This window comes from Arvicanthis niloticus, chromosome 4 (assembly GCF_011762505.2).
Source record: "Arvicanthis niloticus isolate mArvNil1 chromosome 4, mArvNil1.pat.X, whole genome shotgun sequence".
In the NCBI taxonomy this organism is placed as follows: Eukaryota; Metazoa; Chordata; class Mammalia; order Rodentia; family Muridae; genus Arvicanthis; species Arvicanthis niloticus.
This window is the reverse complement of record NC_047661.1, coordinates 31,082,847-31,105,470: the sequence shown is the minus strand read 5'-3', so window position 1 is coordinate 31,105,470 and position 22,624 is coordinate 31,082,847. Positions and strand designations below refer to the sequence as shown.

Here is a 22,624-nt window from a genome sequence, read left to right as displayed (position 1 = left end):
ACTAAAACCTTGGAACATTTCTTGAGGTGCTTCTCAGCCACTCAAAATTCCTCTGTTGTGAATTCTTGGTTTAGTTCTATACCTCATTTTTTGATCTTTTTTTCCTTGTGATTAGCTTCTTGAGTTCTTAATATATTTTGGGCATTAACCCTCTATTGGATGTGGGGTTAGTGAAGATATTTTCCCTATCTGTAGTTTGCTGTTTTGTCTTATTGACTATGTCCTTTTCCTTACAGAAACTTTCTAGTTTCATGATGTCCCATTTATTAATTCTTGATCTTAGAACATGAGCCGCTGGAGTTCTGTTTATGAAATTTATCCCTGTGCCAATGAATTCAGGGCTTTTTCCCAATTACTCTTTTATTAGATTCAGTGTATTTGGTTTTATGTTGAGGTCCTTGATCCACTTGGATTTGAGCTTTGCTCAAGATGACAAATATGGTACTTTTTTCACTTTTCTACATTGAGACAGCCAGTTAGACCAGCAGTATTTACTAAAGATGCTTTCTTTTTTTCCACCATATATGTTTGGCTTCTTTGTCAAAGATCAAATGTCTGTAAGTGTGTGGTTTCTGGGTCTTCAATTTTATTCCATTGATCAACATGTCTGTTTCTTTACCAATACCATCATGCAGTTTTTATCACTACTGCTCTATAGTAAATCTTGAGGTTAGTGATGGTGGTTCCCCCAGCTCTTCTTTTATTAAGAATTGTTTTCACTCTTCTGTGTTTTTTGCATTTCCAGATGAATTTGAGAATTGCTCTTTTCATGTTTTTGAAGAATTTTGTTGGGATTTTGATGGGGATTGCATTGAATCTCTAAATTGCCTTTGGTAGGTTGGCCATTTTTACTATGTTAATTCTGCCAAACCATGACCATGGGAGATATCTACATTTTCTGAGATCTTCACTTTCTTTCTTGAGATACTTGAAGTTCTTGTCATACAGATCTTTCACTTGTTTGCTTAGAGTTTCCCAATATGTTTTATATTATTTCTATCTATTGTAAAGGCAGTTGTTTCCCTAATTTCTTTCTCAGCCTGATAATCATTTATATAAAGGAAGGCTCCTCATTAGTTAATTTTATATCCGGTCACATTGCTGAAGTTGTTTATGAGAGGGAGAAATTCTCTGGTAGAATTTTTTGGGTCATTTATGTATACCATCATATCATCTCCAAATAGTGATACCTTTATTTCTTCCTTGCAAATTTATATCCTTTTGATCTTTTCTTGTTGTCTTATTGTTTTAGTTAGCATTTCAAGTACTATATTGAATAGATAAAGGGAGAGTGGGCATACTAGTCCCCACTTTTACTGGGATTGCTTCAACTCTGTCTCCATTTAATTTGATATTAACTGTTGTTTTGAAGTAAATTGCTTTTATTATGTTTAGGTATGGGCCTTTAATTCATGATCTCTCCAATATTTTTAACATGAAGGTATGTTGTATTTTGTCAATTGCTTTTTCTGCATCTAAGAATCATGTGATTTTTTTCTTTGAGTTTGTTTATATAGTGGATTACATTAATGGATGTTGTATATTGAACCAATTTTGCATCCCTGGAATAAAGGCAGCTTCATCACCTCGAATGATGCTTTTGATGTATTCTTGGATTCAGTTTGCAAGAATTTTAATGAGTATTTTTGCATTGATATTATAAGCAAGATTAATCTGAAATTCTCTTATTTGGTTGAGCCCTTGTGCAGCTTAGGTATCCAAGTAATTGTGGCTTAATAGAATGAGTTAGGTAGTGTTCCTTCTGTTTCTATTTTACGGAATAGTTTGAGGAATATTGGTATCAGGTCTTCTTTGAAGGCCTGGTAGAATTCTGCACTAAACCCATCTAGATCTGGGCTTTATTTATTTATTTATTTATTTATTTATTTATTTTGATTGGGAGGTTTTTAATATGGGGCAATTTAGATAGTTTACCTGCTCTTGAGTTAACTTTGGTACGTGCTATCTTGTGGGGCAGAAATCTCGCGGGCGGGGGGAAGGGAGGGAGTCCGGAGACAGAGTCTCAGGGCGGTCCGGCACCAGAGCTTCCCGCACCGCCAGCGGAAGATCCCACATTCACGCAGCTGTCGGTGGGCGGGCCGGCGGCTGCATCGGCAAGGTTCCAGGGTTCCAAAAGCTGGGAATCAGGCAGAGAGACCATGGACACATGGAGTCCGGTTTTCCAAAGCTTTTATTGTTCATGACATGGTGAATGGATGCAGGTGTTGTGCGCTTCCCCCGCCAAAGGCCAGGGGAGACCAGTCTTATAGGGAAGGGAGAAAGGGGAGGGAATAACTTAATTAGCTACGCCCCTGGCCTTTTGATAATTCATTAATATTTAAATCTCTGGATTTAAATATTGTTAATCATGCCCTCTACTTGTCCTACGTGACTGAAATTAACAGGTTAAATGGAGTTACCTAGTCCAAGGCCCAACACTATCTGTCTAGAAAACCATACATTTCATCTAGATTTTCCAGTTTTGTTAAGTATAGACTTTTGTGGTAGGATTTGATGATTTTTTGAATTTCCTCCATTTCTGTCATTATGTCTTTCTTTTCATTTCTTATTTTGTTAATATGGATACTGTCTCTGGGGCTTTTAGTTAGTTTAGCTAGGGGTTTATCCTTTTGTTGATTCTTTGGAAACTATTGATTAAAAATCTGTTTTATTAGATATTTGAATGGCAACTCCAGCTTATTTCTTGGGACCATTTGCTTGGAAAAATTTTTTCCATCCTTTTAGTCTGAGGAATTCTCTTTCTTTGTTACTGACATGTGTTTCTTGTATGCAGCAAAATCCTGGATCCTGTTTATGTATCCAGTCTGTTAGCCTGTGTATTTTTATTGGGGAGTTGGGTTCTTTGATGTTGAGAGATACTAATGACAGATATTTGTTAGTTCTTATTATTTTTCTTGATAGAGGGGGTATTATGTGTATATGATTTTCTTCTTTTATGTTTGTTGTACTTTTTTATTCCTAAGAAAAAGGTCTTGATTTTTTTGCTTTAGTTATTTATTGTTATACATTGGTCAGTTCAAAAATTAATGGTGACTTGAGTTTGCCACTTTAACATGAGTTATAGATAGGATAAATTGCTTTTGACATTTATGGGTTCTATGTGCTAAATAAGTAGGCCTCTCATGTTTTTTTCAAGTAATGGCTAGACCAGGTTGAGAGGTCTCAGCAAACTTTCTTTCTTGTGACTATGATATAGGAATTCCCTGTATGTCCTCTGTATTATCATGGATCTTAACTCTTGTTCTCAAAGAAGAGTTTAAAAAACAACAATGAAAACAAAACAAAAAAAAAAAAAAAAAAAAAAAAAAACAAAACAACAACAAAAACAAAAAACAAAGCCAAACCTTGACTTACAGATTTTTTTCTAGTTCCAGCTTGTTTTATACTTGAGAATGTAACCTGGATCAAAGCAATGACTGGACAAGCACCAAATCCAGGAGAGAACATTGAAAGAGCAATGCTTCTTCAACATATGAGAAGTTTGTCTTCATATGTGGGAAAGGTAGTTGGAAACTTGAAAAGTTCCTCCAGCGGGGAGGTTAGGCATGGCAGCTGCAGCTACAGTGACTCATTAAAGGCCTTCTCTATGGTTCTTCATAGTGTGGCCCCAATGACACTAGAAAGTCTTTGGGTTTTCAAAACCACTTTATTGGCATGACGGATGATGGTTGAATCTGGATGTGCACCCCTGTGAAACTCAGGGCAGACCTGAGTTAGGGAGAAAGAAAGGAGGAAGGGTCTGGGGTAATTGGCTCGGCCCTATGGCCTTCAGGCATCTCATTAGTATGTAAATCTCTCTAGGGCCTGAGACCTGTAGTCAAGCCCTCTACCTGTGCTCTTTGGGTGGGGCTGCACTGCCCTGAACATGACTGAACAGTGTAGGTCAATGGAGTTCCAAGTCACATGTTAGGAGCCTGGATTTGAGCACAGCCAAAGAGATGCCTATATCTTACTGGCAAAGGACACCTGTTGGGGCTCCGGGCTTTCCAGCCAATGCTTCAACCAAAACCAGCCCTTCTATCACAGTCCTACATTCATACATTTTAATTTATTAAGATTTTCAACATTACTGTAATCCAAAGTGTTTAAAAATAAATTTATCTGAACTAACTGAAAATCTGAATATCTCAGAAGATGTTGATGATCTGAAAGTGGAGGAAGGTCTAGAATTTCAACAAGATAAATAGAGATCCTGTGTATACATGAGAATGAAAAGAGAGAAGGAAAGTGGATAGGGGAACATGTAGTTTATAACTTAAACCATGCAACATAATTCATAGAGACTTTTTTCAATTTATTTAATTTTTCTCCAAAACATGGAATTAGGAGTTATGTAAGAGGGAAAAATAATATGGATAGTCACTATAAGGCTAGGAAAAACTGTGTACTAATGAAGTTAAATCTGTGATTGGGGGCAAATAATACAAATAAAAATAAATGTGTTTGGATTACAACACATATTATGGAACTCTCTGAGTCAAGAAGCCAATCTGCACTTCTGTTTGTCCCAATGTGCTTTACTACTGATAAAAATGAGGTGTAGTCTGACAAGGTGTTTAGCATGTGAAAGCACTTGTGATGCCAGCCTGAGTTCAGTACCTGGGAACCACTCAGAGATCAAAAGTGTTCATACACACACACACACACACACAGAGAGAGAGAGAGAGAGAGAGAGAGAGAGAGAGAGAGAGAGAGAGAGAGAATGACAGAGAGAAAGAGAGAAATATAATCTTTCTCACATTTACACACATAAAAAGAAGAGTAAATAATTTCTTAAATACCAAGGTATGAGAAAATTAAAGATTATTCAGGAAACTGTAACATTCTGTTTTTAAGAACTATCAGTATTATGAAGCAATATTGTATACTCTTGCTAGAATACCTGGAATTATACATTATTATGAACCATTAATAGCTACATAGCTGGCAGTTAGCACAAACCATTCACTGCTATTTGTTTCATAGATACATAATAGATATTGAATAAAAATTCACCCTATAGAATTTCTACAACATTTAATGCAGACCAGATATTTGGTAAACTAAATAGCTGTTCTCAGAAATATATTTGGTGAATGCAGTTTTCTTTTAAATGTAGGTTTATATTTATTATTCATTTTTATCAAGAAAATTGAACATTGTTTATCAATGTTTCTTCTTTATTTTACAAGAATTTTCAGGTATACGATCTGAGAACTTCACTTACTAAGGTAATAGACTTCTACATACACACACACACACACATACACACACACACACACATAATCTCTGTTTCTCTGTCTCTGTCTCTCTTACACACACACACACACACACACACACACACACACACACATACACACACACACACATACACACACACACTTACATTGTTCAACATTTTCATTCATGGGTTATGTACTCATGCTGATTGAATTATCAAAATAGGAAAAACTAACAGAAAAGCAATTTGCAAGTTTTAAATTGTGCATTGTTTTAACTAGTATAATGGCATCTCAGGCTGTCTTGATTTCTCCCAAGAGAAACAAGACTGATCATTCACCCTATGTATACTAGACCTTTCTTTCTCACTTAATAAAGAATCTGATTGCTTCATTGGCTACTCTGAGTTACACATCTGGTATTTCAGTAACCATTTTAATTTAAATATATCTAGAGAAATAGAGATACTGACAGTTTTCTTGCAGTACATAATTGCATCTCTTCTATATTAGTATAATTCCAATATTCTTCTATATCTAATTTATAAAATAAGATATATAGAAAGCACACATGAATAAAAAATTAAATATAGTATTTGTAGGATTAAGAGATATCTGAGATTCTAAGAACCTGGGATCTTGGACCTTATTCCTTAGGAGTAAAGGACAATATCAATTGAACTGTGCAAAGTTAATTTTCTGACACTGAAAACAACGTAAGTGAGAGGCACAATGTGGTGAGTATTTTGACAATAGTTTTCAAAACCACAGCCAATCAAACAAGTGTTTATCATTTTGAAAAACAGTGATAAATAAAAGGCTAGATAGTATAAAACATTAATTAGCGATATATCTACTTGGCTCAACAAATCATATCTTCTTCCCCAGTATCATTTGTAAAGGACCAAGGATCTGTCATTTAGCCTGTATGGAGCTAAAAGAGCTGTTTATATAACTAACTAGATGAGACATTTACGTAAGGACCATGTTGCAATCTGTTACTAGTTTGCCTTTCTGATTTCCACTATGTCCAGGGATCAAAATTGATTTAATATGACTGAGGCAGAAAATCATTAGAAAAGTACAAAAAGAAATCTGGACTGTAGTTTTCTATTTGAACAGACACTAGTGGAAACGGATCCACTGGTCCTCTCATTCTTCAGTCTGAAGACCAGAAGCAACAACAAAAGCAGTCAGAGAGGACAGAATATGCACCCCACAGTGAAATATCAGGTAAAGCAGAGATATGGGCAATGTTACACTTGGGGCCAATGTTAAATGACACTGGTAACTAGCTAATTAGCAGATATTTAAATGTGATGTGTATGCTGATATCACAGAGTCTAACTACACAGTACTGAATACAGAATTTAAACTGTATTTCTAAAGAATATAACAAAAAAAGCTATTCCATAACTTTTAATGATTTTCTGTTGCTGTTGGTTTTAACTTAAAGATGATTTCTGCGTGCGTGTGTGTGTGTGTGTGTGTGTGTGCGTGCATGCACTTGTCATAAATGTACAGATAGAGGTCACAAGAAAACTTTGAAGAGTTGGCTGTCTCTTTTCACCATTTGGGGACAAGGATCAAACTCAGGTCTTCAAACTTGCCGAGAAGTACCTTGACCTGTTGACCAATTCCAATGACCATGTTTTGTTTTGCTTTGCTTGATTTTCTGTAAGGAAAAACCTAGCTTTATACCCAAAGTGAGATTGAGTTAGGATTTAAGTGTGATAATGAAAGCTCATATATTAAAACAGCTCAATGGTATAAGAACAAAAGAAGAAGAAGAAAGAAAAGGAAAGCATTTCCTGGAGTCATAAAATCACCAGTATCAGACAGGCATTTGTTCTGAGATTGATATTGGTAACATATACACATACATATGTTATAATAAATATATATCATTTAGATAAGTTCATGTTTATGAACTAGAATTTGAAACCTAGAGTCTAGTGAATAGCCATTATAAGTGATTTTGAGAAAAATCACTACCAATAGGTTACAATTGCTATTGGGAAAATTTTGATTTGAGCAGATCTACCCCCAGGAGCTGTGGATTGTCACTCTATTGAATTATATGTACAAGCAAAGTTAAGTTAATAATTAATTATGTATTTTCCACAGTTGTTAAAAAACTATAATGATCATACCATAGCAGTAACAAACAAGGAATAAAACCTTCTTCACATTCTAAATTGTCCAAAAATGCCAAGGGAAACTATTTTCATGATTTAACCAGTCATTTCTTAATAAGGAAACATACATCACTGAATTGAAGGAATCTCATAGTTTCTAGAGTATACCAAGTTCCAGAATAGTTACCAAATGATCCATTGTCTATTGTAGAACTGTTCCAGAACCTCTCACACTACAAGGCTCTGGAAATCTTTCTAGATCTTACATTATGTAATCTCTATTGCCTGCTTTTTAAAATCTCAGTTGCTCCATGTACCACCTGTGCAACTTTGGGCAGGTTAATTAATCCATCAAAGTGTAAAATTCATTCTTTTTTAACTACAGAAATGATTAATTTAGCCTGGAGATTATGGACATTTAATTATGTTTTTTTAAATGATAATTAAAAACTTGAATTTACTCTACGTGAACTTTGCAATGAGAAACAATTAGAATTGCATTAATGGAGTATCACTGCCAGCATTTCAAGACTGCAGTGAAGTCCAGAGGAAACTCTCGTGGCTTATGGCATGTAAACATGGTAGTCTCATGCCTTGTCCCAGCCTCTCTGAGTTCTTAGTGTCTGCTGTCTATCATCTGCAGCCAGTCATTGGTGCATGACCTTAAACTGTCCATCCTGTTTACAAGTTACTCCCCCCCCACTTTAATTTTTTATTTTTACTTACTCACTTTAGATCCTGCTCACTGCCTTCCTCCAGGTCACTCGCCCCCCCCCCCTCCAATCCTTTCCACAATCCCTGTGTCCCTTCTCTTCTGAGCAGACAGGGCCCCCTGGGTATTCCTGCACTTTGGCATTTCAATTCTTTGTGAGGCTAGGCACTTCCTCTCCCATTTATGCCAGATGAAGCAGCCCAGCTAGAAGAACACATCTCACATACATGCAAAGCTGTTGGGATAGCCCCTGCTCCAGTTGTTCAGGGCTCATATGAATTGCAAGCTGCACATCTGCTATATATGTGTAGGAAAGTGTAAGTCTAGTTCCTGTACATACTTTGGTTGGTGGTCCAGATTCTAAGAGTACCAAGGGTCTAGGTTAATTGGCTCTGTTGTTCTTCCTGGGGAGTTCTTATCCTCTTAGGGGCCTAAAGCCTTTCTCCTAATCCTCTCTAAGTGTCCCCAAGCTCCATCCATCATTGGCTTTGGGTGTCTGTATCTGTCTGAGTCATGTGCTGTGTGGAACCTCTCAGAGAATAATGTGCTTCTGTCTGCAAGCATAACAGAGTATTATTGACAGTGTTAGGGATTGGTAGTTGTTTATGGGATAGGACTCAAGTTGGGCTAGTTATTGGTTGGCTATTCCCTCAGTCTCTGCTCCCTTCCCCAAACCTACATTTCTTTTAGACAGGATAAAATTTGGATTGAAAGTTTTGTAGGTGAGTTTGTGTCTTTATCCCTCCACTGGGGTTCCTGTCTGGATGCAGGAGATGGCGTCTTCAGGTTCCATATTTACAATTTTGTGAGTCACTGCTATGGCCACTACCATTGTTTCTTGTGATTCTCCCTTATCCCAGGTCTCTGTCTCCTGCTGGAGATGCCCTCCACCTCATTACCCCTGTCAGTTGCAGATTTTCATTCATTTTCACTGCAGTCTAGCCAGCTCTACTGTTCTTCCCAACACCTGATCCTGAAACCCCCTCACAAACATTCCACAAAGACACTTACTAAACTGGGTTAATAGTAGCTTTATTTGTAATAGCCAGAAACTGGAAACAATCTACATGCCCCTCAACTAAAGAATGGATAAAATGTGGTAAAGCCATTCAGATATTAAAATCATAACAGCTATTAAATGATATCATGAATTTTGTAGGCAAATGAATGGAACTTTAGAATATCATCTTGAGTGAGGTAACCAAGTCCCAAAGGACACACATGGAATATACTCACTTATAAGTTGATATTAGCCATGAAATACAAGTACCATGCTACATCCTACAGAGCCAAAGGAGATTTTTTTCCCATCTGCAAGTAAGTTAAACATTTCAACTGTGCAAAATTTAGTTATTTAAAGAATCTAGATTCTAAAAGGTTTACTTAGTCCTTATATCTAGACCTTCCTTCTATGAATGAAATATACACTGAGCTCACTATATAACATTAAAAGTCAAAATTCCTCAAACTCTAAATGGTTAGTTTTTATGAATTACAATCATATAAACTTTAAATTATCATCTGAATCTAGTATATTAACTATTCTAGGCTATAAGTGATTCTGGGGTATGGTTGCAAAAAAAAAAAAATCAATGACAAATATTCTCCATAATAGTGTGAATAGAGATAAAAATAAAGCAGTGGTTCATTCTTTGCTACTGCTTTGCATTACTTTTAAATATATAACTGGGTCAGTGCCATTTATAAGCTGTTATTTTTGCATTAGACTTCAAAGATCCATGGTTTTAAATGTCTCCTGTTTCACACACATCTTGTCCAATTTTTGCTGCAAATATTTTCGCCCAAGAAATTGGCTGAAGTATTTTGAGTCATTTTAGTCACTGAACTGGAAGGCAATAATTGAGTTACAATGCTAGAAAATGTTTATAAGATACATTTCATGAATTTTCTATCACAAACAGTAATGAGTGAAGTGCACCAAATTCTGTTAAACAATGTAATCTCATAAGAAGTTGGAACAGTAAGCAAGGTTGAAGGTCTTTAACACTGAGAGTATGTCTGCCCTCATTTTTTTTTTATCTTCAGAGTCTACTCACTGTGCAATGTTCTTGTAAAAACACACCGAAATACAAAAGAGGCAGTCCTTTTATTGTTAAGATAGACATAAATCATAGGGCTCAAAAAAAGTACCAACTATAATAACAAGAATATTTTTACATCTGGCATTCTGCTTTGAGAAAGGCAAAGCCACTTCAAATGAAAGTCAAAAACACAAAGGCTTCCAAAGTCCAAGAAATGTATACAAATCAGCGATCATCCTCTGTGTAGAGGTAACAAGTAACAGTTAATTTTATTAAAAAATATTAACTATAGCCTGCCCTAGAAATATAAACTCATTTAAACTAACTACTGAAGAAGATAGTGCTTGAATCTGCCCTGTGTAGCATTAAGAGAACCTGTGTCCTCTTCCTAAACATATAAGTAGTAGACAGAAGTTGGCTGCAGGTGTACTAGTAACCCTGGATTATAGACATGTTTCTCCCCTAGCAACACAGTAACATCTGGAGTGCCAAATTATCAGTTGCTTGTAATCTCTCCTTGCATTTTAGCTCTGAGATTTTTTTTTTAATGTGAACTATCCATCAAAAAGAAACTTTGTAAATATCCTAATCTAGCTCTGTCTTAAGTCTAAATTGAAATGTTTACATATGATAATGAAAACAATATACAGTATAATAAAATTATTTCTTATACTCTTGAATGAAGATAATGCAAAAAATTTTATTCTTTACTTTACCATAATATAGATTTTTCTGAATAAGAACAATACAAAGCATTGTTGTCTTTAATCTTCTTCAACATTGGTAGGGCAGAATATATGTAGTTGATTCAAACATCTCAGTGGAATATCTTCCCTGTAACAAATGTGGAATACAGAACCAAACCCAATTAACATCCAGTCGTATTTCTTTAACTGGGTGGTAAGGTACAGAGGAAGAAAGAAGAAATTCAGCAAGAATGGGTTTAAATCTCAGTCCAATTTGTGCAGCCTACATACACCTCACAAGCTCTGCTCCCAGCCAAGCAAATGATCTAATATTAATATCTGTCATACAGAAAGGCAATCTTGTCTTTTAACGATGCCCTTTCTAGCTCCAGAGTTCAATTCTCCCTTCACACATTAAGACAGTGTCAAAAAATTATAATGACTAATGCAAGGTTGAATTTTAGCACTCCTTGTTAAATCTGAGTTTCCAAGCATGTAGTTTCAATCTCATTTTATGGCAACATCCTTTCAGTCATAGAGGGACAAAAATGTATCCAGGTTTTAATAGTTTAAGAATTAAAGTTATCTGATATTCTCCCAGAGAACACACATTCCATTATATAAAATCTTATTCTTAATATATTACATCAGGTTCTTATTAAAAAATTTCAGCCATGCCATTTAGATTGAATGATATTTAATAAAATTAACTTTGCTATTTGACAATAAAAATGATGTCTTTCAGACTGGCTACTTGAGAAAGGAATATGAAGACATTGTCTTGAGTACAGGAGAATTGTCTCTTCGTTAGGGCAGGGAGCCTAGAGAAGAGTGAGGTTATAGAGTTTGATTAAGAAGTGTCTTGGAGGGACAGAATCTGTTTTTATTGCATAAGCTATGTTACCTATTTTGCTGTGAGTTCTGTCATGCTCTTTTCTTCCTCTCTTAGGGAAATTAATTTTCTGAGAAGTATTCATTGAATTAGGAAGATTTATAGATGGCACTAGTATTAGAAATTGCCTCACCTCTCCTCAAGTCCAACCTTGTAATTTTACAGTTGTAATTGAATTGATTAAGTAGGATTTGAAATGAGTTGGAATCAAATTTGAATTGAGTTGGAATTGAAATCGTAGTCAAGAATTCAGGACAGAAGTTTCAATCCCCAGCTCACCCTTAATGCTATCTTTTGCATGTAGCATACATTATCCTCCAAAAACTATGTTCAAGTGAAAGAAATTGAGAAATGCTCTAGATTTTCAAAGCTCTACTAGCAACATCAGTAATCAGGAGAGAAGAGCACACACAAGACTTATACAACCTCAAGACAGAAAAAAAAAATTCCAACATGGAAATGGACTGTGGGCATGAAGGACTGATAGGCTGAGGACTTATAGGAAACAGATAGTTGTTGAAAGATGGAAAGCCAGGTTGCTTTAAGGATGTGACCTCTGGTAAGCATACAAAACTCCAGGGGATGGCCCTATGCCCAAGAATACTTGAACAATACAAATTGGATCTAATTGGTCAAAAAAGAAAAACCGTTATGAAGATAGGTGGGTAGAACAGTGCTGATGGACATAGGAGGAGTTTGGGAAAGAAAGGACAGATACAATCAAAAGATATTGTAAAAAAATTTTAAAGAATTAATAAATCATTTCCAAATACATTTTAGTATATATTTTTATTTTAATATGTGTTATTTTCAAGTATCTTTAGATAATTTTAGTCTCTGAAGGGGACAACACTGGTCATTCACCCATATGAGAATCTTCAGTGGAGAAAATATGCAATGTACCCATGAAATAATGAGCCAGACATTTCCTTAACAAAAATAGAAAAGTAGATCTACCTCTTAAAATTAGGTGTTGGAATCCAAAATAATTTTTCAAGCCTGTCCTTGACACTAGGATTTATAGTGTACTTGCCAGTGCCATAACACTGCTGGGAATCTCCTAATGAGACCTTTGCAGATGTCCCCTTCCTACTGACTCACAGTGTGACAGCTTGTGGAGTTAAATATGTATCAATACCTTCTTGTTGTAGAAAAGTCTCCAGGGAGACTGGGAGACTGGGCTATCTTGTCCCCTGTATGGGGAAACCTCCATTGGTGAGAGTTTCTTTTTCTCTTTCTTTCTTTCTTTCTTTCTTTTTTTTTTTTTTTTTTTTTTTTTTTTTTTGCAATTGCAGAGGAGGTTTAATGACGAGGGCCCTCGGGCCGGAACATATCTCACTCAGGATATAGAGGTTCCGACCTGAACCCCAGGAAACTTGGGATATTTATGGGTAGGGGTTGGGGAGAGCGGGAAAATTTGGCACGGTTACATATGATTGGTTGCACTTTCGCCCGGCTACACATGATTGGATATTTCAAACACCAGCAACTTGCAGAACTGGCAGAACTTGCAGAACCTCGGACCTCCCAGAAAGGGAGGGAGAGAGAAGTAAATGAGAGTTTCTAAGAAAGGGTGTAGTAATATGCCTTTAAATTTTGTTCTAGAAGAGGGAAGTGTTTGTGTGTGTGTACACCTGTGTGTGTGCTTGTGTGTGTGTGTATGTGTATCTGTGTGTGTGCTTGTGTGTGTGTGTGTGTATGTGTATCTGTGTGTGTGTATCTGTGTGTATGTATCTATGTGTGTGCCTGTGTGTGGTATGCATATGTAAGAGTGTAAAGCAAGCCTAAATATGTTTGCCTGTGTTTCTGGGGAGAGATAGTGATATACAGAAAATGGATGTATGTGTAGACCAGCCCATGATGCAAATACACAGACCAAAGTGGACACATTGAGTGCCTAATTCTGTAATTCTTCCTCACTGAAGTGCAAGCCAGCTAGGTCGGCTAAGCTATTTAGCCTATGAGGTCTTGGAATCCTCTGTCTCTACTTCTCCAGAGTTTTTCAAAAGAGTAACTCAATGTGTCTTGTTTAAGAGATTTTCGTAGATCTGTGGTATAAACACCTAAAGAATTAAATGATACACACAAATCTCAAAGCAAGAAGGGTCTTAGTGTTTTCATACAAAAAAAAAAGCTTATAGTACTGAAAATTTCTACTTTTATACAGACAATTGAAGTACAACACTGTGAAACTTCCTTCAAATTCATTCTAAATTAAAAATCAAATGTCATTGTAGAAGAGACTAAACTTAAAATTACTTTATATGATACTTACTAAATATCTTTTATACAAAAGCTTGTAACAAAAATCATTTTTCAAACTTCAGAGGCTACAGATTTTAAATAGGGGAAAATTTATAATGAGATATCTTTTGGTCATTACTTAAGTCAAGATATGAAAGGAATTTGTTTCACATACAGGTTATTTTAGTATAATATTTTAAACTTCCCATTCTTTACCTGTGACTCAACAGAATATGTCAGATATGAGCATTATAACATCATGATGGCATGTCCATAGTGAAGCTTTTAGAATCTAAAAGCATTATTGATTTTAGATTTGGAAGTAGTGATTACAAATATCTGCATGTTTAATGGAGGGACACTAGAGCTATTTGTGTATGTAGTTAGTAAAACAATGTGTTAAAAACACCTATCATATTGAACCTTGATTTGAATGCATGTAGTAAAAATATAAATAGCCTATTTATTTGAAGATGCAATATGTCCTAATGAGTATACTTAACTACATAACTCCCATTTTCAAATTAAGCAGGCATCCCAGATGGGGATCTATGTTACCAACAATTGCTTAGAAATCTTTGTAATACTGCTTATATTACACATTAAAGTGATTCACTTAACTTTGAGTTTTTATTTAAAATTTTATATTTTCATTTTTTACTTTTATTTATTGATTTATCTTACAATCCATATCCTCCCCACTCAGTCCACTCTCCAACTCTTCCACACACCTTACCTCCTCCCCACCCCCTTGTCTCCAAAGAATGTCCTTACCTTCCATAACTCACCCAACCAGATCTCTAAACTCCCTGGGGTTCTCAGTCTCTTGGGGGTTAGGTGTATCTTCTCTGACTGAACCCAGACCCAGCAGTTTTCTGCTGTATATGTATTGTGGGGCCACATATCTGCTGGTGTATGCTGACTGGTTGGTAATCCAGTGTTTAAAGATCTCTCTGAGGTCCAGGTTATAGGAGACTGCTGGTCCTCCTACATGGTCTTCTTCATCCTTCCCATCTTCCAGCCTTTCCCTAGTTCAACCACAGGAATCAGCAGATTTTGTCAATAGGTTGGGTGCTAATATCTGCATCTGACTCTGTCAACTGCTTGTTGGGTCTTCGGGAGTAGGGTCATGATAGGTTTATTTTGAGGAGGGCTCCATAGTCTCAGTAATAGTGTCAGGCCTTGAGACATTCCTTTGAGCTGGATCTAACTTTGGGCCTGTCACTGGACCTTCTTCCCAGGATACTCTCCATTTCCATCCCTGCAGTTTTTTCAGACAGGAACAGTTATGGGTCAGAGTTTTGACTGTTGGATGGCAAGCCCCTCTCTCATTTGATGCCCTGTCTTCCTGCTGGAGGTGGGCTCTATAAGTTCCCTCTCCTTACTGTCTGGCATTTCATCTAAGGTCCCTCTCTTTGAATCCTGAGAGTCTCCTATCTCCCAGGTCTCTGGTACATTCTGGAAGGTCCCCCAACCTCCTACCTCCCTAGGTTGCCTGTTTTCATTTTTTCTGCAGGCCCTCAGTGCTTTAGTCCTTTTCTGTCACCCAATGCCAAATCAGGTTCCCCTCTCTCCCCTCACCCTCCTTCCCATTCACTTTTCCTCCTTGGTCCCTCCCTTCCTCCCCACTTGTGATTGCTTTCTTCTCCATCCCAAGTGGGACTGAGGCATCCTCACTTGGGCCCTTCAGTTTGTTGAACTTTTTGAGTTCTGTAGACTTTATCTTGGTTGTTCTGTACTTTCTTTTTTCACTAATATCTATTTATGAGTGAGTATATTCCATGCATATTCTTTTAGGATTGTGTTACCTCACTTAGGATAATATTTTCTAATTTCATGCAAAACTCAGGATGTGTTCATTTTTAATAGCTGAGTAGTATTCCATTGTATAAATGAACCATATTTTCTGTATCCATTCTTCTGTCTTGGGACCAGGTTCTGGCTATCACAAATTGATACAGAGACAAACACATTGATCAGTGAAATAGAATTGAAGACCCAGAAATAAAACCACATACTTATAGACAATTGATATTTGACAAAGAAGACAGAACTGTAAAATGAAAAAAAAGCATCTTCAATAAATGGTGCTGGTCTGATTGTGTATATATAAAAAAATAAAAATTGAATATTTGTCACCTTGCACAAAGCTCAATTCCACATGGACCAAGGATGTCAACCTAAAACAAGATATACTGAATCTAATAGAAGAATAATTGGGAAAGAGCCTTGAACTCATTGGCACAAGGGGGAAATTTTCTAAAAAGAACTCCAATGACTCTGCCTCTAAAATCAAGAATTGATAAATGTGACCTCATGAAACTGGAAAAGCTCTGTAAGGCAAAGGACATAGTCAATAAGACAAATCAGCAGACATCAAATTGGGAAAAAAAAAATTTTCACTAACCCCACATCCAATAGAAGGCTATAATCCAAACAATATAAAGAACTCAAGAAGCTAACCACCAAAAAAACAAACAACCCAATCTAAAAAAAAAAAAAAAAAAAAAAAAAAAAAAAAACCAGTTTAGAACCAAACTGAGACTTCACAATAAATGAATCTTGAATGATTGAGAAGCACCTAAAGAAATGTTCAAAGTCCTTTGTAATCAAGAATTGCAAATTAAAACTACCCTGAGATTCCACCTTACACCAGAGTGGTTGTTATCAAAACCTTAGGTGATAACACATGTTGGCAAGGATGTTGAGAAAGAGGAACACTCCTCCATTGCTGGCGGTATTGCAAATGGGTACAACCACTCTGGAAATCTGGAGATTTCTGGAAATAGATCTACATGAAGACCCAGCTAACACTCGGGAATATACCCAAAAGATACCCCACCATGCTACAGGGACACATGTTCCACTGTGTTCATATCGGCTTTATTTGTTATAGCCAAATTTTTAAATTTTCAATTATGTGTATAAACACACTTTTGTTGAATGCATAAAAGAATCCAGGAGCATTGGCTCTCCTTAGAAATGAAGTTACAGATGATTGTGAGCTTCATGTATGTGTCACAGCAAATGAAGATAAGTCCTCTAAATAGTACTATACAATCTTTTAAATATTATTAATTATTTTATTTGTTTGCATTTCAAATGATATCTCCCTTACCAGTTACTCCTTCACAATCCCCCATCCCATTGCCTCTCTCCTCCCTCTATGAGGGTGGTCCTCCACCCATCCACCAACTGCTGCCTCACAGCTCTAGCATCCTCCTGTGCTGTGGCACCAAATCACCACAGGACCAAGGGCCTCCCCTCTCATTGATGTCAAATAAGGCAATTCTCTGCTACATGTTTCTGGAGCACTGGAGACTTTCATGTATACTCTCTGGTTGGTGATTTATACTCTGGGAGTTCTGGGTGGTCAGGTTATTTGATATTGTTCTTCCTATGGGGTTGCAGTTCCCTTCAGCTCCTTCAGTCCTTCCCTAGCTCTTCAATTGGAGTCCTCAAGCTTAGTTTGATGGTTGGCTGTGGGTATCTGCATTTGTGTTTGTCAGATGCTGGTAGAAACTCTCAGAGAACACCTATACCAGGCTCCTGTCAGCTAGAGCTTCTTGTCATCAGTAATAATAATGTGAGGTTTTGGTGTCTGTAGATGGGATGGATCCCTAGGAGAAGCATCTCTGGATGGCCTTTTCTTCAGTCTCTGTTCCTTTTTTGTCCTTGTCTTTCCTTTGGGCAGGAATATTTGTAGATTAAAAATGTTGAAATGGGTTGGTGACCCCATTTCTCTACAAGGGGCTGTGCCTATCTACTGGAGGTAGTCTGTACAGGTTCTATCTCCCCTTTGTGGAGTATGTCAGCTAAAGTCCTACACTATACACTCTTATTCTATACACTCTTATACACAGAATAATCTCTCCAGCAATATCATTTCATTACCTTTTATCCTAAAATTGTGTCCTCAGCTATACTGCTGTGTAATAATATATAATGTAGTTATTAACAACATAAATGAAAAAAATCTGTTCAATAGACCTAACATAATTCCACACCATGATTTAAAAAAATGTAAATTTTTATAATCTGTTTATTGTCTGTATGTGATCACAAAGTCTTTATTCTGAAATGAGCCTCCTCCTCCTGCCCCCAGTCACCATTACCATCTATGTCCATCTATGGACCTTAAGTATTGGCATGTCAAACCACTCCTCACTTTCAAAGTAGAAAAGAGCCCCAAATTCATGAGTCACATACATACCTGAGATTGATATTCTACAGGCAACAAGAAATCTGCTATTTACCCCTCTTTCCATCTACCATTTCTAAATAGAATCAGTAGCTTTTATTACTGGAGCTCTGACTCATTACTGCAAACATGGCTGTAGCATTCTCTGAGGTCTTCCTTGCCTGTCTACACTGCTAAGTTTTGTTTCTTTTTATTAGGGAAATTAGATTAAGGAACCGATGAGAAAAAGTATCAGTGATCAACAAACACATGAATAAATCAATGTTCTGCAAGTTATCCCGTTGTTATAGCAACATCCATTCAAGAGACCTACTACTTTGGGAAACTGGCAGGTGAGACTAGCTTGCCAACTTAAAATCTGCAATTATATCCTACTCTACTTAGTGATTCTCAGGAATGAAATTTTTGGGGAAAAAAGTACCCAGTTTATAAATTTAAAATTGTGTGAATGTCCTTTTTCTTTTATACCTGATAATATTAAAATGAGTGGGTTTGGGTTTTGTTGTTGTTGTTGTTGTTGTTGTTGTTGTTATTGTTGTTTTGGGTTTTTTTTTTTTTTGCACTTTTAGTCTTTGTAGATGTGTTAAAACATTTTATGTGCTTACAGCGTCTCTGAATAAATAGGAAGACGTTGTTATTTCTAGTTTTAAAAATCAAACATTGATTTCCAAGGGCTTATAATTTTAAGACCAGGATTTAAGCAACAGCCTCTTTATTCTTTGTCAATAATTCCAAATTTGCATGAAGCCCTAAACTAATTTGACAGTCCTGACTTCTAGGAATATAATGTTTGCTTTATGTTCGTTAATGCTATCCTTATCTGGAAAGGTATGTAGCATAATCTCTCAATAAACTGCAGGTTTCTTCCTTATACAGAAGAGCAGCAGTTGCGAATTTGTGTATTGATTTCCTGTTCAACCATTTTGCTCACAGAATACAGTGTTTTATGCTGTTATTTATGGAAAAAGCAAGGGCTAAAATATATATTCTGAATTGCATAGAATATTTATAAATACATGCACTATGTATGTTCATCTCAATATGCAAACACTCAGTGCACAAATAAGGCTATCAGTTCACAGATATCTCAATGTAATAGAATAGGGGGAATTTATGAAGTATACTATTTTCATGTATTTTCTTTATATATACATATATTAAATTGAACCATTATTATTTTATTTTAAGGATCATGGCTATGACTCAAGCTAACTTAATTTGTGTACATGGATGTGTATGGGGTTTGAGGTTTAGCTATGCCTTAATACGCCAAGCTGAATATTACATTTTCTTAATTGCACCGATAATGATCACAAATATGCATAAGAGTCAAACCCATGAACCATTTATAAATGCTCACTGTATAACAATATTTTGTATTTTCACAGTAATAACATCTTAACAGTAATAGTAGTTGGTTACCCTCTTGATCCTATAACCTGGATAACCACAGTCTCTTGGATCGAACTAATGTTTCAGCCATGAGTGCCATCTTGTGGGTCCCAGAGAAACGCGAGGCTCCCAGGACCCAGTGGGATTGACTATAGCTGCAATGCACAGAGAATGTTGGAGGTAGAACCTGTAGAGACCACTTCCAGTAGATAAGCACTGTCCCTGGCCGAGGGATAGAGCCACCCACACATTCCAATAATTTTTTAACCCAGAAATGTTTCTGTCCAAAGAAGAACAGGAACAAAATTTGAAACAGAGACGGAAGGAAAGGCCAACTGGGGAACGACCCCATCATGACTGCAGAAATCAAACCCAACATTGTTGCAGTGGTCAAGAGGTGCTTGCGGACAGGAACCAAGTGTGGCAGTACCTTGGGAGGTCTGTCCAGCAACTGACCAATGCAAAGGTAGATTCTTGGAGCCAACCATCAGGCTGAACTCAGGTAACCTGGTGGGGTAGCTGGCAGAAGGACTGGAGGAGCAGAGGGGAATTGCAACCCTATTGGTAGAAGAAAATAGGATGGCCTGACCACCCAGGTCCCCTAGAGGCTAGACCACTAACGGAGGAGTGTACCTAACGGGATATTTGGCTCCAGATACATATATAGCAGAGGATGGCTTTAGCCAACAGCAACAAGAGGGGAAGCCCTTGTTTCCAGGATGTTTCATGCCCCAGAGTAGGGCGATGCTGGAATGTGGGCAGGAGAGTGTGGGTGGGTGGGGGAGCACTTTCATACAGTCAAAAAAGGAGGGGGAGGGCAGATGTAGAATGGGGGCAGGTGTGGAGGGATAATAGGGAAGTGGGATATCATAGGATGGGGAGTAGGTGAAGGGGGTAACCAGGAAGTGAAATATCATTTGAGATGTAAACGAATAGAATGTTTAATAAAAATTAAAAAAAAATAATTAACCAAACAGCAGCTAATGTTGAAGACTGGGGATTGCCAAGATGTTTCACAATTTTTGTAACTGTGTAAAGGATGAAATTAAAAAGAATAAAGACAAAATTAACAACGCCAATTACTTATTGGAAGAGCAAAAAGGAAGCAAAACAAGAACAGAGCACTTCTTTTGAAAGGGTATTGAGTAGAAGAATGTTCTGAGGATGTGACATTTGAGACATCTCCTTAATATCACAAAGAGAGCACTGAAAATCAATGATGAGTCAGACACAGAACAACTCTGAGATAATCTAAAGGCAAAGAAAAGATAGAAGAGAGATTTTAAGTCAAATTCAAGTTTGGGATTTTCAGAAAATACCAGGCATTCTTATGTGGTTTGCATAGTAACTGAGAGGGATACAGTGATTACAGGCAGTAATACAGAAAGACAAAGGTCAGGCAATTAGTGGGGTGCCAGAAGTTTTAATATAAAAAACACCCATTGTGGGGATCGGTCATTTGTTTTGAAATATAGATTTGAGTGTGTGTGGGTCGGGCTCGGTGTCTCTGTCTCTCTCTCTCTCCATGTATGTGTGTCTGTATGTACATATGGCTGTATATCTGTGTTTATGTGTGTTTTCATATAACCAATCCATTTGCTGATGAATTAGATTTTGTGTATTAAATGGTGCCTTTATCAAATTTGCCCTGAGAACCTCTGAGGTCATGACTTACTAAAATAAAGAACTTGATTGGAGAAGGTTTTTGAGACATAGCAACAAGTTCTTTCTAGGAAAATAATAGGAAATTTGGATACAACAGGATAAAAAGTTCATGTAAATATCTACATTACACTCAGAGAGAAGGAGTACTAGATACAACAAAAAAATATAAGGAACTAGTTGCTGGATACATTAGAATGGGGAAAGAGGATTAAAGAGACTTTTGGAAAGTTTAAAGGTTACCATCAACTTTTAAAAAGCCAAATTTAAACAAATGCTTGAAAGTAAGTTTAAAATTCAAGAGGTCAAAACTGAATCAAAGGTAGCTAGCTCTTCAGAAATTCTGAATTGTAGTGGAAAATTATGGCATTACAGATAATATTTTTAAGTAAAAATGGTACATATTATTTTATTGAAATTTTAAATATAGTTCTTGCTTTGCAACCATTATTAAGAATACAGAAATTTATTTCAGGTCCAGAAAAATTGTTTATCATATATATTCCAGTGTGAAAGTCTTTAATATATTTGTTCACTTTACATTGTTACAACTTTAAAAAATATGTTTCTGTTTATGAAGATCACTCAAATGAACAAATAAAAACCTTATGTGAGCTCTCTAAATATCTTGGAAACACCCAATAAATTAAAATTTGAAATTAAAGTTAAAATAAATTTAATTAGAATAATTTTTAAATTTTATTCACATAGGACAAACATCATGCTTATAAATGAGCATAATTTCAAACTAAAACCTTTCAAAGTTTTGTACCAAAATATGGTTTAAAAAATATGAATCACTACACATTACTGACTACAACCACAATATTTATTATCAAACACCTAGCTCAAACTGCCTGTAATATTACCATATTTCAAAGCTACATAAAATTACATATATACTAAAGAACTGTATATGCATATATTTAGTGAGGCTTCAGCTTGATTTGAGGAGAAGTATAGTTGGAGATGCTTTAGAGCAAAAGGGGAGTTAATATTTTATTCTCATTTCTTTATGAAAAAAAGAAAATAATTAAACAATATTTTCTATGCAAAATTACAATAATTCTTTATGATATGAGCCTCATCAGATTGCAAAGATATTTCTACATTAACTGGCTGTCCAAAGAATCAAATAAAACACCCAGTATTTTATCAAAAGCAATTAATCTTTTTTTCAAACAGTGTGTGACATTTCACTGTGTAATTGCACAGGAAATTAAAACTCTTTTCATAGGTTTAATAATGTATGAGAGATGGGCTTTGGAATAATTGTTTTATTGTGCTTTATCATCCTAGGGCGTGGTGTACAAGCTGTGGCTTACCACTTTGCCTGTGTCATCTCCAAGATGAATTAGAGAAAAACACTACAGGGACACCATTCTGGCTCCCCAGGATATAAGCAGGCACTGAAACTCAAACAAGTATCTATCACT

The 22,624-nt window shown here is 36.3% G+C and overlaps 1 long non-coding RNA gene across 10 annotated transcripts in view; it reads left to right on the top strand.

Annotated features, from left to right (window-relative positions):
• Nucleotides 1–6,254: 6,254 nt before the first annotated feature.
• Nucleotides 6,255–22,624, top strand: part of LOC143441975 (uncharacterized) — a 74,374-nt gene continuing 58,004 nt past the window's right edge. For 2 of the 10 annotated variants that reach the window (XR_013109792.1, XR_013109793.1), the window contains exons 1-4: nt 6,255–6,452; nt 18,332–18,466; nt 19,820–20,028; nt 22,488–22,612. This is a non-coding gene — a long non-coding RNA (uncharacterized LOC143441975). Of the gene's footprint in view, nt 6,453–18,331; nt 18,467–19,798; nt 20,029–21,137; nt 21,303–22,487; nt 22,613–22,624 lie in introns of all 10 variants that reach the window. The other 8 variants (XR_013109791.1, XR_013109789.1, XR_013109798.1 and 5 more) reach the window with 6 other exon arrangements.